The sequence below is a fragment of the Rhinolophus ferrumequinum genome, chromosome 6 (assembly GCF_004115265.2).
Source record: "Rhinolophus ferrumequinum isolate MPI-CBG mRhiFer1 chromosome 6, mRhiFer1_v1.p, whole genome shotgun sequence".
Taxonomy (NCBI): Eukaryota; Metazoa; Chordata; class Mammalia; order Chiroptera; family Rhinolophidae; genus Rhinolophus; species Rhinolophus ferrumequinum.
Window position 1 is genome coordinate 12,277,766 of NC_046289.1, and position 15,388 is coordinate 12,293,153.

Consider the following 15,388-nt stretch of genomic DNA (forward strand, 5'->3'; position numbering starts at 1 on the left):
TGACCCTCTCTTTGGGTGACAGTGAGAAATTTGCGAAGCTACAGTAACTCATTTATATCACTAGGGTTCCATTTGGAAAATGATGCCTCCTGTTGTCTAATTTAATTAGTAATTGTGTTTTCAGTTCCAATTGAAAGCCTCCAAAGAAAGGTTTGCAATAAACCGTGGTATTTGGTATTATTATTGTTACCTAATTATATTTACTGTTGTGACAGTTTTACATTAAGGCACTTTTCAAGAAGGAACTTGTCAATGTTCTCTCATTGGTTTTCCTCTGTTCCTCCCCCACCTCCCATGTATTCGAAAGTCCAGTATTAAGTAAGAGCCCTCTTTTACAGATATGCACATTGATGCACACAGTTTTGTTGTTAGGGTTTTCTTTTTGTTGTTTATTTGTTTTAACATGCGGCCTAAAGTTATATGGCAAGTCCATTCTGGATACAGAGATTGAGCCACTAGTCTTTTCTGAGATGTCACCCACACATTGGTAAAGGCAGTGTGGTCCCAGCGAAAGATGAGCCAACCAGAAGTGAGAAGATGTGGGGTCTGCTTTGGCTCTGCCACTGACTTGTTGGATGGCTTTGGGCAGTTGGTTCATTCGTTCATTCATCACGCATTTTCTGGCGTTGCTACCAGGTGCCGGGTACTAGGCCAGATGCTAGGATTACAAAGATGAATAGGACATTGTCCGTGTTCTTAAGGAACTTCCTGTTCCGAGTGTGGATTCAGACACATAAACCAGTGTGCTCAGAGAAATCCAGAGGTGCTTTGTTAGAAGTGTGTCCAGGTAGAGTGGGAGCCCAGAGGAGGGAGGGGCAACACTGGCACTACAGAAAGGCTTCGTGGCAGAAATGATTTGGGGTTGAGTTTTTTTGGGGTGTGGGGGAAGGACTATATATATATATATATATATATATATATATATATAAAATCTCATTGAGGGATTATGCCATGATAAGGACTTGGGACTTTATGCCTCTTTGTAATTTCCTGATGATGGGACCCACTGAAGAGCTATAAACAGGGATTGGCACAGTTACTTTTGCGTGTTAGAAAGGTGGGTGTGGAAGGTGAATTTACGTCATCTCTATGCGCCTCACTTTTCTCATCTGTAAGATGGACACAAATAATACCTACTCCTTTTGCCTCATGGGTTTGTGTGGGTTGCATTTCTCTCTTTAAAATGCAGTGAGAATGTCTGACGTGCACTTACCACTTTCTAAGCACTTTAATCCTCACAACGGCCCTATAAGGTCATCATTGCTATTACTTGCATTTTAGAGATGGGGATGGTTACAGAGGCTGAATGTCTGATGCAGGGACACACCGCTAGCACTAGTGGCACAGCCAGGATTTGAACCCGGGTCTGCCAGAGTCTGGAGCCCCGTGCCCTTTGTCACCATGCAGTGCCGTTAAGGTGCTGGCAAGTTTTTCATCTGACCCTTATTTCTCACCTGAGACATGTTGGCTGGTGGCTGTATTTTGCCTCCAGTGACCTGAGCAAAGGGTATCGATGCATTGGAAAGACCCAAGATCAGCACCAAACTATTATTTGCAGCCATTTAATCTCTGTCTTTAATAATGTGGTCTTTTATTATTAAATAGAACCAAATTTATGGAGTAGAATATGTGTCTTGTGTTCTTTTGTGCTAAGTGGGCATTACAACCAACGTATGTTTCTACGGGCATATACATAAATCTTTCTTCCAGTGTTAACAGAAAACCCATTGTGACTCTGAGTCCATCCTTTTGGGGCATTCCTTTGAATATCCATATTATGAACAGGTAAAAGCAATATTGAAGATGGGTTAGAGCAAGGAAAAGTCCTTGAATAGCATAGGCCTTTCAAGAAGGGTTGCCAAAGAACAGAACAGACAAACGTAAGGAAACGGGTCTAGCAAACTCAGCAAGTTCTGCTTGTCGAAAAAGACGTTCTGGAGAATATTCTAGAAGTTCACTCACAGGCAGTTGCAGTCCCAGGAGAAGTACACAGCACATATTTGGTTAAAAAGTTTACTCAGTATATTTTCTCTGTACTAGGTCACTGCAGCGTGAAAAAAAAGCTGCATAATCTGCTACCCACGAATGAGTGTCTTTAAGTATTGCTGCTTGAAGATTCAGGAGGGTCAAGAAGAATTACAATAAAATGTTGTTCCGTGTCTTGACCTGTGCTCAGTACACCCAAAAAGAGTCCTGAAAAATGCCAGGGTTATACATTTTGTGGCTTGGGAGGAACGTTTTGATCAGCCTTCAGCTGCTCATAAAAAATAAATACTGCCGTGTTCTTATATGGACTGTTTCTTGAAGATCTTTTATAGAGTTCATTTCCAGCTGAAATTTCACCTCAACTGGAAAAAAAAACAAAAAGCTGTGCCTTACTTTTTACATTAGGCATGTCATGCCAGAGTAAAATAATGGAATCATAAAGAGAAAATGCTCTATTGAGGTAAAACAGCTGTCCTTTATGCTCACTGATGAAGTATAGTTCATCTGCTGTGTGTAGGTTATGCTTTAACGGGAAAGAATATTAAGGGAATGAGAAAGAATTTCTTTATTAAGTGGAAGAGCATTGCAAAAAATATATATATAACCCTCCCCCCAATTGAAGCAGCTGTTTTAGCAGAGCAGGTTCAGGAATGTGGGTGAACGTATATCCCCCAAGACGCCAAGATTCTGCTGCCTGGCCTGTAGGAAGAATGGAGTATACAAAGAATGCATGGCTATGGATAAAACGGAGCTCTTGGTCTCAGTGTGAGGTAGTCGGTGTCACTGCCTAGCTCACTGGTTCTCAGACTTGGATGTCTATTGGAATCACCTAGAGAGTTTGAAATGATATGATGCCTGGTTCCAAGCCCAGAGGTTCTGACTTATTTGGTCTGAGATATGGCACGGGCGTGGGGCTTTTTAAAAGCTCCCAGAAAATTCTGATGTGTCCCAAAGTTTGAGAACCACTAGCCTAGAAGATGACTCATTTCTTTCTCTTCCTGAGTTCTTTGCAGCTAGAGCAGTTTGTTGTAGGGACATAATTTGGAAGCCTCTGCCCTAATTCTGGAGCAGAAGTGTTCAAAGCCAGACTCAGAAAGCACTGGATTAAGTCTCCAGGTTGATAGGTTCCTCTCTTTAAGGGCTAAAAAGGTAAAATTCTAGCGTTCCTTTGAAAATGAGTCCTGAGATTTTTTTTCCATCACAGAGGAAGCCTAAGTGTATTCTCTGTGAATTTCGTAATAGGAAAAAAGGAAAAAGGAAACATCCAGATGCAGGCAAAATTCCAAATAATAGAAAGTGAAGTAGGAGATACTGATGCAGACGTCTTGGGAAATTGCGTCTTGACCCTAATTTGCTGCTGTTAAAAAGAACAGAAATAGAGCTACATTCTTGGTTATGGATCAGATGGTCAGAACCTCCTATCCCAACTTAAGTGGGAGCTTTTCTCTTTGATTTTGGGGATTTCCAGGGAATGCTGGACAGTATGATTGTCATGCAGGGTGGCAGGCGGGGTCTCAGCTCCCGCTCCCCACATAAGGACGCAGGATATGGTGAGGCCAAAAAGGAACACCAAGGAGCCATAGAGGAGGGGAGTCATACCACTATAGTCTCACTGGCAGCTGGGTTGAAGACACAGGAAGCAGGAGCCACACGATCCGCCACCCACCGTCCATTTGTCTCTGCCAACCAACCTCACTTGCTAACTGCAACCTGCTCTTGCAGGCTCAGCCACCATCTTCTTGCTAGCCCCCATTTTTTGGTAGTGTAGCCACGGCAGTTATATTAGTGGCCAATGGCTCACTGGTTACAGCTGATGGCCAACTAGCCACAGCTGATGGCCATCCAGTCACAGTTGATGGCCATTTACTACCTGAGCCAGTACCTTTCCACGTGAGGCCGAGAGCCTGGAAACTGCACTCCTGGCTCCGTCCCCACAATGATGTTCCATAAATACAAAGAAACATGGCTTTTCGTTAGTGCTTTGCTAATGATAAGATTTGACCTACAATAATTCACTTAACTTTGATAAGACTGCTTTTTCTCAGTCTGTAAAACAGGAGTAATATCATCCCTTTGATCTTCTATTCCAAAATTAGACCGTTTGATGAAGGACATTTAATTCCTGACAAGGAACAGCATCCAAGCTAATAGGTTAGCTTGAGGGTGATAGCGAATGGGTGGGTTCACTTCAACACCAGCCAGAAATAGGAAGTCACAGGGGGTATCCAAGTGGATCCAAGAGCCTGAAAGACGGCCCAGAGCCGTGCCTCTGAAACAGAATGTACCCACAAATCTCCTAGAGATGTTAAAATCCAGATTCTGATTCCACTGGCCCAGGTAGGGCCTAAGAAAGTCTGCATCTCCCGCAAACAGTATTTCCAGATGACACTCATCTCTGGGTCACATGTTGAGAGGCATGGTACGAACGCTTTTCTTCAGCAGCTGGAAGAGAATAAGACGGGCACTGAGAAGCCTAGTGTGTATAGCTGCCCTCCACGCATGAGATGAATGAAGCACAAGCAGCATAATAATTTTTTTGGCTTTGAGTTCTGTGGCCCCAAGCTACTTGGTGTGATCTTTGCCTATTTATGTTCTCCACTGCCCTTTTTTATAGATACTAATTTTTATATACTTTCCATTCTCTACATGACCTTCAGGCGAGCCTGAGTATAAAAATTTAGTTTTCTTCCATTAATATTTTTCCATTTTTATTGAATTCTGGAATGTCAGCCTCCTACCTTTCTCTGTTTGTGATTCAATCTAATATCTCTCTCGAGACTGTGTTACTTACATGCATAGCTAGCTCTCTTTTATCTGGTCCCTGCAATAGTCATTTTTTAAAAAATCGCTAGGTAAGTGGCAAAATTATTCAAAATAATCATCTGGTTGACCTCATCCTCATTGGGTTATCAGTGGAGATACGAGGGTAAAATCAATCTGCCAACATCATCATAAATAAGATCTATTAATTGTATTATTTGCCCAACTGATAGATTTTTATTTTGCCAATATAAATCAGTAGCTGTGTTGTGTTTTCCTGATCGTTTGTAGTGTTCTCACATATTATTTAAGGTTTGTAAAGTTGGAGGATAAATGTAGTTTTATGTGTTGTAATTTAAACAGAGTTTGGAAAGGGAAGAGGGTTTTTAAAAATATGGTTATGACATGTTTATTATAAACATGTGAAAATGGGTCCCATGATTATGCTGGTGGTATATATATTGTACCTTGTCAACAAGAAAGCTTTTATGTTTGTGTATTTAACATGGTATTTTCTTCTTTGGGGAAAAAAAAGAGAGAACTGATGATGTCTCTTGGAAGACTTAAACATATTCTGGTTTAAAATAGTCCTTTATAACTAGACTTCTTCTTGAAGTTTCCATGGCTTTCTCTTAGAACTGCAGACCTTTTGAAATGGAGCTGTTTTTCACTAGCTGCAGGCAGTTATTCCTCATTCTCTAAGCCAGTGGTTCTCAAATATCAGCATGCATCAGAATCATCTGGAAGGCTTATTCATGCACAGACTTCTGGGCTCCACCCTCAGAGTTTCTGAGTTAGGAGGTCTGGGCGGGGCCCGAGTACTTGCATTTGCCCCATTTCCCAGGTGACGCTGATGCTGCTGGTCCCTGTACCACATGTTCAGAACCAGGCAGTTTAAGCCCTTGCTAAGTGTTGTTCAGAGCCAGCAACATATACATATATTGTACCTGGCTGATGCATCTGACCTGGGAACTTGTCAGCAATGCGGAATCTTAGGCTCTAGTCCAGACCTGTTGAATCTGAGTCTGCGTTATCACAAGATCCCAGGTGATGTGTGTGCACATTAAAGTTTGAGAAGCCCTGCTTTAAGCTATTTACAACAGCATAAATGCTCTGATGATAGCACTGGGATTTCATAAGCACTGAGGCAAGGGGAAAGAAAGAGAAAGTCCTAAAGAAATTAGAACTCTTAGGTACTTACTTACTCTTTATGACATCATCATCATTTCTGGCAAGCTGAGGTCACCCCGGCCATAGTTGCTTAGAGTGGATGAATTCAATTCCGTACCATACTAAAAAATAATTTTAAATTATTTAGTTAATGCTAGAGAAAATGACATATGCATTTATTTAAAACTACTTACATAAAAAGCATCATAAATTTACAAGTTGTTTATCACTGCAAAGCAAGGTCAAATTGTCAAGATTCATTCACTGCATGTTCTGCCTACAGTTTGTAACTACTCAGGGGACAGTGGCAGACAGATGAATCTGCAGACCTGGGAGGTTTGTTTAGAGGCCACTCCACTACAGATTCTTCTCCGCCTCTCTCAATAGCCACAGGATGACATAATGAAATCTGAAGTTCATCATTATAATCCTCAGGCATTGTCTAATTCAGTGGAAAGTCAACAACAACAACAAAACATTTCCTGGACTATCTACAATATACAGTTAATCAGTGCCCAATATACAGTTAATACAGTTCAAGTGCCCCTGCCTGAATACGTGGAGAGCCTAATGTAGTTTTTTTTTCTTTCAAATCGATTCAATGACAAACATTTGGAATGTGTACATGTTACTTCCTTAAAAGAGGAAAGGAGTGTCTAACATTGGCAAGTGTATTTTCTGCCCCAGTTTCCCAAAAATTACAAGTACAAAAAAAGATGAGTTGGGGAGAAAGAAACACAACAGAAGGACAGTAAAAGTATCTAGACTCTGCAGTTGTGCTGCTAAAAGTTTTTTATATTCCTCTTAGTTGTGCCAGCGTTCGCAATGCCACAAAGAAAGCAGGGTCCCCTTCTTGTGATATCTATTGAACCTGAAGATTTGTGGGGGAAATGTTATACAATCTAACTGGAAATTCATATTGCGTAAATTATGAACTGGTAAAACATACTGTGTATATTAAAACAAACACAGATTGTTTATGGACTAGCAAGTAACGTGTATGAAATTTTTAAGATGAAGCATGAGCCTTAGATTTGGTTCTTGAGGCTGGCTGCTGTGGGTTATATCTCCAGACCCCTGGATTTGATTGCTTTTATTCTATAGGGATGCGTTGGTGGAAAACGTTAAAAAGCATGTCTTGAGATATCAGGTAATTAAAACATATACCTATATTGAGGTTAATTGACATATAATACACTGCACATTTTCTACGTGTGCAGTAGTCTTAACATATGTATACACCTGTAAATCCATCCGAACAATTCAGATAATGAAGAGATCTATCACCTACAAAAGCTCTTCATTTTTCTTTGTAATCTGTGCATTTATCCCTCCCCACCCTCACAAGCAACCGTGAATCTGCCTTTTGTCACTATAGATTACTTTGCATTATCCAGTATTTTATATACATGTAATTATATAGTATGCACTTTTAGAGGGGGTGTATCTAGCTTCTGTCATTCAGCATAATTATTTTAAGATTCATCCTTGTGTAAGATTCATACATACATAGAGTACGCATTAACCCTTCAATCCTCTTTATTACTGAGTGGTATTCCATTGTACGGATATACATCACAATTTGTTTTTGCATCGACCTTTTGATGGACATTTGAGTTGTTTCTAGTGTGTGGCTATCAGAAATAGAGCTTCTGTGAACATCTGTGTACAAAGCAATGTATGATCATGTGCTTTCATTGCTCTTGGGTAAATGCCTGAGCTTGGAATGGCTGGATCATATGGTAGGTGTGTTCAATTTTGAAGAAACTGCCAAGATGTTTCCCACATTATTTGTACCATGTTACAGTACCTACCACCAGCAGTGTATGAGAGTTGCTGCACATCCTTGTCAAAAGTATGATCTCTTAAAAATTTTAGCCATAAAAAAACACAAGTTAGCCATGTTAATAGATATGTGGTGGTAGTATCTCATTATAGATTTAATTTGCATTTCCCTGCCTACTAATGGTGTTGAGCATCTTTTCATGTTCTTATTTGCCATTAATATATCTTCTTTTGTGAAGTCTCTGTTACTGTCTTTTGCCCATTATGTTGTTGGTTTGGTTATTTACTCATTATTGAGTTTTGAGAGTTTTTAAGATATACATTCTTGTTATAAGTTCTTTGTCAAATACGTGATATGCAAATATTTTATCACAATCTGTGATCTGTATTTTTATTCTTAATCTTGTCTTTCAAAGAGCACACATTCTGAATTTCGAAGTCCAATTTATCAAATTTTTCTTTTATGGATTGCACTTTGGGTTGTATCGAAGAGGTATTTGCCTAACATGAGGCCACAAAGATATTCTCTCATTTTTTTCTCTGAAAGTTTTATAGCTTTATATTTAGATCTGTGGTCCATTTTGAATTAATTTGTGTATATGGCGTAAGGCATGTATTGAAGTTCATTTTTGAATTTATGCAGTTCAAATTGTTCCAGAACCATTTGTTGAAAAAACTTCCTTTCTCACTGAATTACTTTTGTGCCTTTGTTTAAAATTAATTGACCAAATATGTCTGAGTCTATTTCTGGACTCTTTATTTTGTTCCATTGATATATTTTTTTGTCTTGATGCCAATACCACAGTTTCTTGATTATTGTAGCTTTATAATAAGTCTTAGGATCATGTAGAGCAGTTCCTCCAAATACGTTCTTTTTTGAAAGTTGTTTGGCTATTTTGAGCCCTTTGTACTAATGTATAAATTGTTACTCAGCTTGGCAACTGCTACAAAAAAACCTGATAGGATTTTGATTGGGAATATATTGAATTTCAGATCTATTTGAAGAGCATTAACATCTTAATGGTGTTGAGTCTTTTAATCCATGAACATGGTATATGTGTCCATTTATTAGTTCTTTAATTTCTCTCAGTAATGTTTTATAATTCTTAGCATATAGGTCTTGCACATCTTTTGTCAGATTTATCCCTCAGTATTTCAATGTTTTCATGTTACTATTAAATGTATTTTTTTTATTTCAATTTCTGTTTGTTTGCCAAAATACAGAAATACAACTGCTTTTTGTATATTGGTGTTGTATCCTGCAACATTGCTTAACTCACTAATTCTAGGATCTTTTTTGTAGATTTTCTTATTCTTGCATGATAGTTCTGGCTAGAACCTCCAATATAATGTTAAATAGAAGTGGTGAGAACAGAAAATCTTGCCTTGCTCCTGCTCTTAGGAGAAAAATCATTCAGTCTTTCACTTTTAAGTATAATAGTGGCTATAGTTTTTTTTTTTTTTAATAGATGGCTTTATCAAGTTGAAATCATTCCTTTTCATTCCTAGTTTGCTAATAGGTTGTACCAAGAATAGATACTGGATTTTGTCAAATGCTTTTTCTGTCTTCTGAGATGAGCATGTGACTTTTCTCTTTTAGTTGTTACTATGGTGAATTATATTGATTGATTTTTCTGATGTCAACCCTGTATTCCTGGAATAAACCCCACTTTGTCATGTGTTATTTTTTACATTTGTTATTGGATTTGATATGTTAAACTTTTTCAAAGAATTTTTGCATTTGTGTTTCTGAAGGGTATTGGTCTTTGTAGTTTTCCTTGTACAGTAAGTCCTCACTTGTCATCACTACATTCTTGGAAACTGCAACTTGAAGCGAAATAATGTATAATGAAACCAATTTTATACTAGGCTAATTGATACAAACAAGAGTTAAGTTCCTATGGCATATTTCTGGTCACACAAACATCACTAAACTTCTAAATAAAGACCCCAAATACTACTATTGAACATTGAAATAAATGTGTGCTATACAGACGTTTAAGGACAATTAATAAAAACAAGTGATATTATTATTTTCCAACTGGCTTATTCTAGTTCAGGGTCGTGGGTGGCTGGAGCCTATCCCGGCAGTTCAGGGTGCAAGGCAGGACCTCACCCTGGACAGGATACCCTTCCATTGCAGGGCCACTCACACACACCCCCACACTCACTCAGACTGGAGCACATCTCTGGGATGCGGGAGGAAACCCGAGTACCTGGAGAAGGACTCATGTAGTCATGAGGAGAACTTGCAAACTCCACACAGACAGTGGCCCCAGCCTCAATTGATTTTTTTTCTTCTCATTAATGTTATAACAAAATGACATTGAACAAAATGATATGTTATTATTCGAGGATCTGCTGTACATCTTTGTCTGGTCAATACCAGACAAAGTGATCTTGGTTTCACAGTACAAAGTGTAAAGCCTTCTCTCTTCAATTTCCCTGAAATATTTGTGTAGAATTGGTATTTTTTTTCTTAGATGTTTGGTAGAATCGACCACAAAAACTATATGGGCTTCGAGTCTTCTTTGTGGGAAGATTTTTACCGACAAATCCAATTTCTCTAACAGATGTAGGCTAATTCAGATTATCTGTTTCTTTTTTTATTGATCTTTGCTAATTTGTGTTTTTCAGAGAATTTGTCAACTTAATTTAAATTACTGAATTTATTGGTATAAAGTTGTTTATAATGTCCACTTGTTATACTTTTTAATATAGACTGTAGTGACTTCACCTTTCTCGTTTCTGATATTGGTAATTTATGGTTTTTTTCCCTCCTTTTTTCCTGATGATACTGATTAGAGATTTATCAGTTTTATTGACCTTCTCAAAAAGCCAGCTTTTGGTTTCATGATTTTTTTTTCCTATTTTTTGTTTTCTAATTTAATTGATTTTAGAATTTTTTTTACTCTATTTCCTTTTTTCTGCTTGCTTTGGGTTTCATTTGCTTTTCTTTTTATACTTTCTTAAGGTGGAAGACACTGAAGTTATTGATTTGAGACCTTTCTTCTTTTTTAATATGGGCATTTAGTGTTTTGAATTTTCCTCTAAGTCTGCTTTAGCATTGCCCCCCTGCCCCCAATTTTTAGTATGTTGTGTTTTCATTTTCATTTAGTTGAAAATACTTTCTAATTTTCCTTTAGATTGTTTTCTGACTCTTGGATTATTTAGAGATGTATTATTTCTCAATTATTTGGGAATTTTCCAAATATCATTGTTATTGATTTCTAATTTAATTTTATTATGGTCAGGGAACATATTTGTATGACTTGAATCCTTTTACATTTATCAATATGTTTTATGGCTGAGAATGTGCTCTATCTTGGTAAATGTTCCATGTGCATTTGAATGTGAAATATTCTGTTGTTGCATGCAGCATTTTTGATATTACACCAGTTTTATTGTAGTGTTGTTCAAGTCTCCTATCCTTACTTATTTTCTGTTTACTTGTTCTGTCAGTTATTGAGGGAAGGTTGCTGAGACCTTAGGTGATATTTGTGGGTTTGCCTGTTCTTCCTTGCAGTTCTATCACTTTTCTTCATGTATTTAGAAAATCTGTTACTAGGTGTCTAAAAATTTAGGGTTGTTATGTTCTCTTGATTGATTGCCCCCTCCATCAGTATGAAACTACTCCCTTTACTGTGGTAATATTCTTTGATTTGAAATCTACTTTGTCTGATATTAATAGAGCCATTCCAGCTTTCTTAGCTTAATGTTAGTGCGGTATATCTTCTTCCATCCTTTTACTTTGTAAGTTTATATTTAAAGTGGGTTTCTTGTAAACAACATATGATTTGGTCTTGCTTTTTATCATCTGACAATCTCTATATTTAATTGGGATATTTAGATTATTTACATATAACGTGATTATTGACTTGGTTGGGTTTAAACTAACCACTTTGTTATTTGTTGTTTTGTATTTCCAATCTGTTCTTTATTACCCTTTTCTTCTTTTCTGCATTCTTTTGGATTGAATTCTTTTTTGATTCTTTTTTATTTCCTTTGTTTACTTAATAAACTATACCTCTTTATTATTTTAGTCATTGCTTTAGCATTTGATCTACCTTCAAGTTATATGCTAATTAATATATAGTATAAGAATCTTCAGAGTATACACTGCTATTTCTTTCCTCCTGACCTCTATGCTGTTGTTGTTAAATGTTTGACTTCTATGTTTGTTATAAACCCTCCCATTCATTAGGTTGATGCAAAAGTAATTGCAGTTTAAAAGTTAAAAAAAAAGTTGCAAGAAACGCAATAACTTTTGCACCAACCTAATACTATTTTTGCTTTAAATAGTCAATTTTTAAAAAGAGATTTAAATAAGAAAAAGTGTAGTTTATATTAATCAACATAGTTATTATTTATGGTGCTTTTCAGTCTTTTGTGTATATCAAGATTTCCATCACTTTCCCTCTACCTGCATAAATTCTTTTAACATTTCTTATAGTGCAGGTCTGCTTGTGATTCTTTTAGCTTTTGTATGTCTGAAAAAGTATTTCACTTTTTTCAAAAGTTATTTTCACAAGGTATAAAATTCTTTTTTGACAGTACTTTTTCTTTCAGCATTTTAAAGATGAGGCTCCACTGTCTTCTGACTTGCATTGTTTTTTATGACAAATCTGCTGCCATATTTATCTTTGGTTTTCTGTACCTAATGTGTTTCTCACCCTTTCTGGGTGCATTCACCATGTTTTCTGATTTTTTTAAAATCTTTTTTTTCCCCAAAAGGTGACTGTAATGTACTCAGACATGGTTTTCTTTATATATATCTTGCTTGGTGTTGACTGATCTTCTTGAACGTGAAAAGTTATGTCTTAAACCAAATTTGGGAAATTTGGGGCATTATATCTTCAAATAGTTTTTGTGCCTCATTCCTTCTCTCCTGTCCTCCTCTCCTTCTCATACTTTAATTGATATAGATCGATAGATAGGTAGGTAGATAGATAGATAGACAGACAGATAGACAGACTCATAGGTACCGAGGTTCTAATTTTTTTCCGTCTTTATTTCTCTCTGTTGTATAGACTGTATGAGTGTAAGTCTGTATTGTCTTCTAGTTCATAGACTCTTTTCTTTCCATTCTGCCCTTAAGCCCATTCAGGAAATTTTTAAAGTTCAGATTTTAATTTTTCATTTGGATCCATTTGTTTCTTGTTCATTATGAGCATGTTTTATTTATGTCATGCATATTTTTTTGTAGTAAAATATCATGTGCATAGTTGTAATAGGCTTTTAAAATTCTTGTCTGTTAATCCCAACATCTGGATCATTTTGGGTTCTGTCTGTTTTTTGTTTGTTTGTTTGTTTGTTTGTTTGTTATTGCTTTTGACCTTTCTCTTGAGACAGGTTATATTTTTTTGTTTCTTCACACGTCTAGACATTTTGGATTGTAACCTAGATGTTGTGAATGATACATTGTAGAGGCTCTGGATTCTGTTATTCTTGAAAAATGTTGGTTTGTTTTATTTTGTTTCATCGGGCAGTTATTTTGAGCTCTCTGTAATTTCAACCCCCACCTTTCTTGTGGTGGGCAGCAGCTAAATTTCTTTTCATTTCATTTAGCTGTAGCTTTTCTGCTTATAATTGTCCGCCCACGTGGGTAACCACAGATTTGAGCAGAGTTGTTACACAAAACTTAGGTCTTTCCTCTCAGACTCTCTCCTTGTGGGGTTTTACTCCTCACTTTAGAGCTGCTATGGTTACCCTAGATTCTGTCTTCTGGTTCTTCAGTCCAGTGACACCTTGGAACTTACCCAACTTACCCAAGTTGTAAGTGCCCCATGTGACACTGATGAAAAGTCCTAGAAAACTGAAAGTCCCCCCATTGCCTTTCCTTTCTTTCAAGGGTAGACTCCCCTATAGTTTTTGCCACTTTTGTGATCTTCCCTGCCTTCGGGTAGTATTTTTGTTGGTTGGTTAGCTCATTTGTTTGTTTTTTACCTCTAAGTTTGGTAGTTGTTATCTGTGAGAGGATTGGTGTGTTAGAAACTACTCTGCTGTTACCACAAACAGAACCTCCTCTATCCCATACTTAAAGTTTTATTCTGAGTTCTAGGTTCTCAAGTCTCCCTTGGCTTCACCCCAAAAGTGAAGACATTATTGCCCCCTTCCTACCTTAGCCCCAGTCTTGACTCCTGCTTTTCCTGGAGGGACTGTGTGTTCTAGTCTCTCCATTCCCATTGGTCTCGTCATCTCAGTCCAGGCTTTCTCTCTTCACACTTGACCTTCTGGCTTAGGCTTTCCTCCTCCAAACTGTTTTCAACCTCTTTGCCCAGAGCTTCCTAAAATACCACAGTCACAGTTTCTGCCTTGTTCAGAGAGCTTCAGCAGGTCTCCATGGCCTATGATGGCAGGCTCCTCACTCATAGATGGTGCTATATCAGTAGTTCTGTCCTTGCATTCCTTTTCACAACCCTTTCTCCATAGTTTTCTAGCTTCCCTGTAGGTAAGGGAGGCAGAATGAATGGAAGATTGTCACCTCAGCTCCACTCTTACGACTTCACTCTCAGTATGTAGCAGAAACATCTCAGAACTTCAGGGAAATGAAAAAACATGGTTTTCTTTCAGATACATTGGCCTCCGCTGGCTTGCAGCCTGAGCATCCACAGGTATCCACAGTTGAACAGTTGGGCTCAGTATACGTCTGATCTTAGTCACCACCCTCCCTTCCAGCTTCACCATGTCCTCTATCGTGGCCCACCTTCCGTTTGAGCAGTCATGCCACACTCATTCCACGTGTCTGGATGAGTGCTTGGGAGGAACTCATTCTTTAAGGCCTAATTCCAGTTCCTATGTCTTTTCTTACATGAAGTCCTTCCCGAGTGGCTGAAAGTCATCTCTGCCTTTCTATTTATGTTTTTGAATTATTTAACATGGCTTCATTACAAGTAACAGAGACTCCTTCAGACAAACTTAGTTTTTCTAGGAGTGGGGAAGAATATATGATAAGGAGATTTGGGTATCTAATTTACTGTTTCCGATTCTCTAAATCCTGATCCTCTTTTCCTAAGAGAGATAATCTGATTGGCCTGGTTGGGTCAGGTATGTACCTTTCAATCAGTCCAGGCCAGGAGAGCAAGGTCACATGACTATCGGTCACATGATTATAAACATGGCAGCTTGATGTTGTGATTTTGGGTTGATCAAGGGAAAAGATGTGACCACAAGGTGGCAGGAGCATACACAGGCTTTATTGGGCAATACTTCAGCAGGTTTTGGGAGAAGCCCCTCAGGGCAGGAGTCTGTCCAGAGACTACAGTGAAAGAGTTGAGGGTAGGTACTAAGGCAGGGAGCAGGGTAAGGGAACTCCGAGGGAGAGGGATGGAGAGGGGCCTTATGCATGTCTAGGTGATACCATTCAGCAGCATGTCGGGGAGTCTCTAGACCAGCGAGCTCCTCAGTGGCTGAGGGTCTTCTAACCACAAGGCTCTAGCTTATCAATGGCTGGCAGATGCTGGGTGTAGTTTTCTGGGGTATGCAAAGCAGGCAAGCTCTAAATGGCCAAAAATCTGCTTGTTTGGGCTATTTTAAAAATAATTGGATGTGTAAAAATTTGAGTTTGGCACCAGCAGGCTTTTGTGCTAACAGTTCTCAGATTGCAGTGAAGAAATAAACAACCTAGGGGCTTATATACATGGCCATCTTTGGCTAATTTATGTAACACTCAGACTTATCTCTGTTG

The 15,388-nt window shown here is 38.1% G+C and overlaps 1 protein-coding gene across 2 annotated transcripts in view; it reads left to right on the plus strand.

Annotated features, from left to right (window-relative positions):
- FOXN3 (forkhead box N3) overlaps positions 1-15,388 on the plus strand; it is a 361,663-nt gene that overhangs the window by 55,935 nt on the left and 290,340 nt on the right. The gene's annotated exons all lie outside the window — the stretch shown is intronic.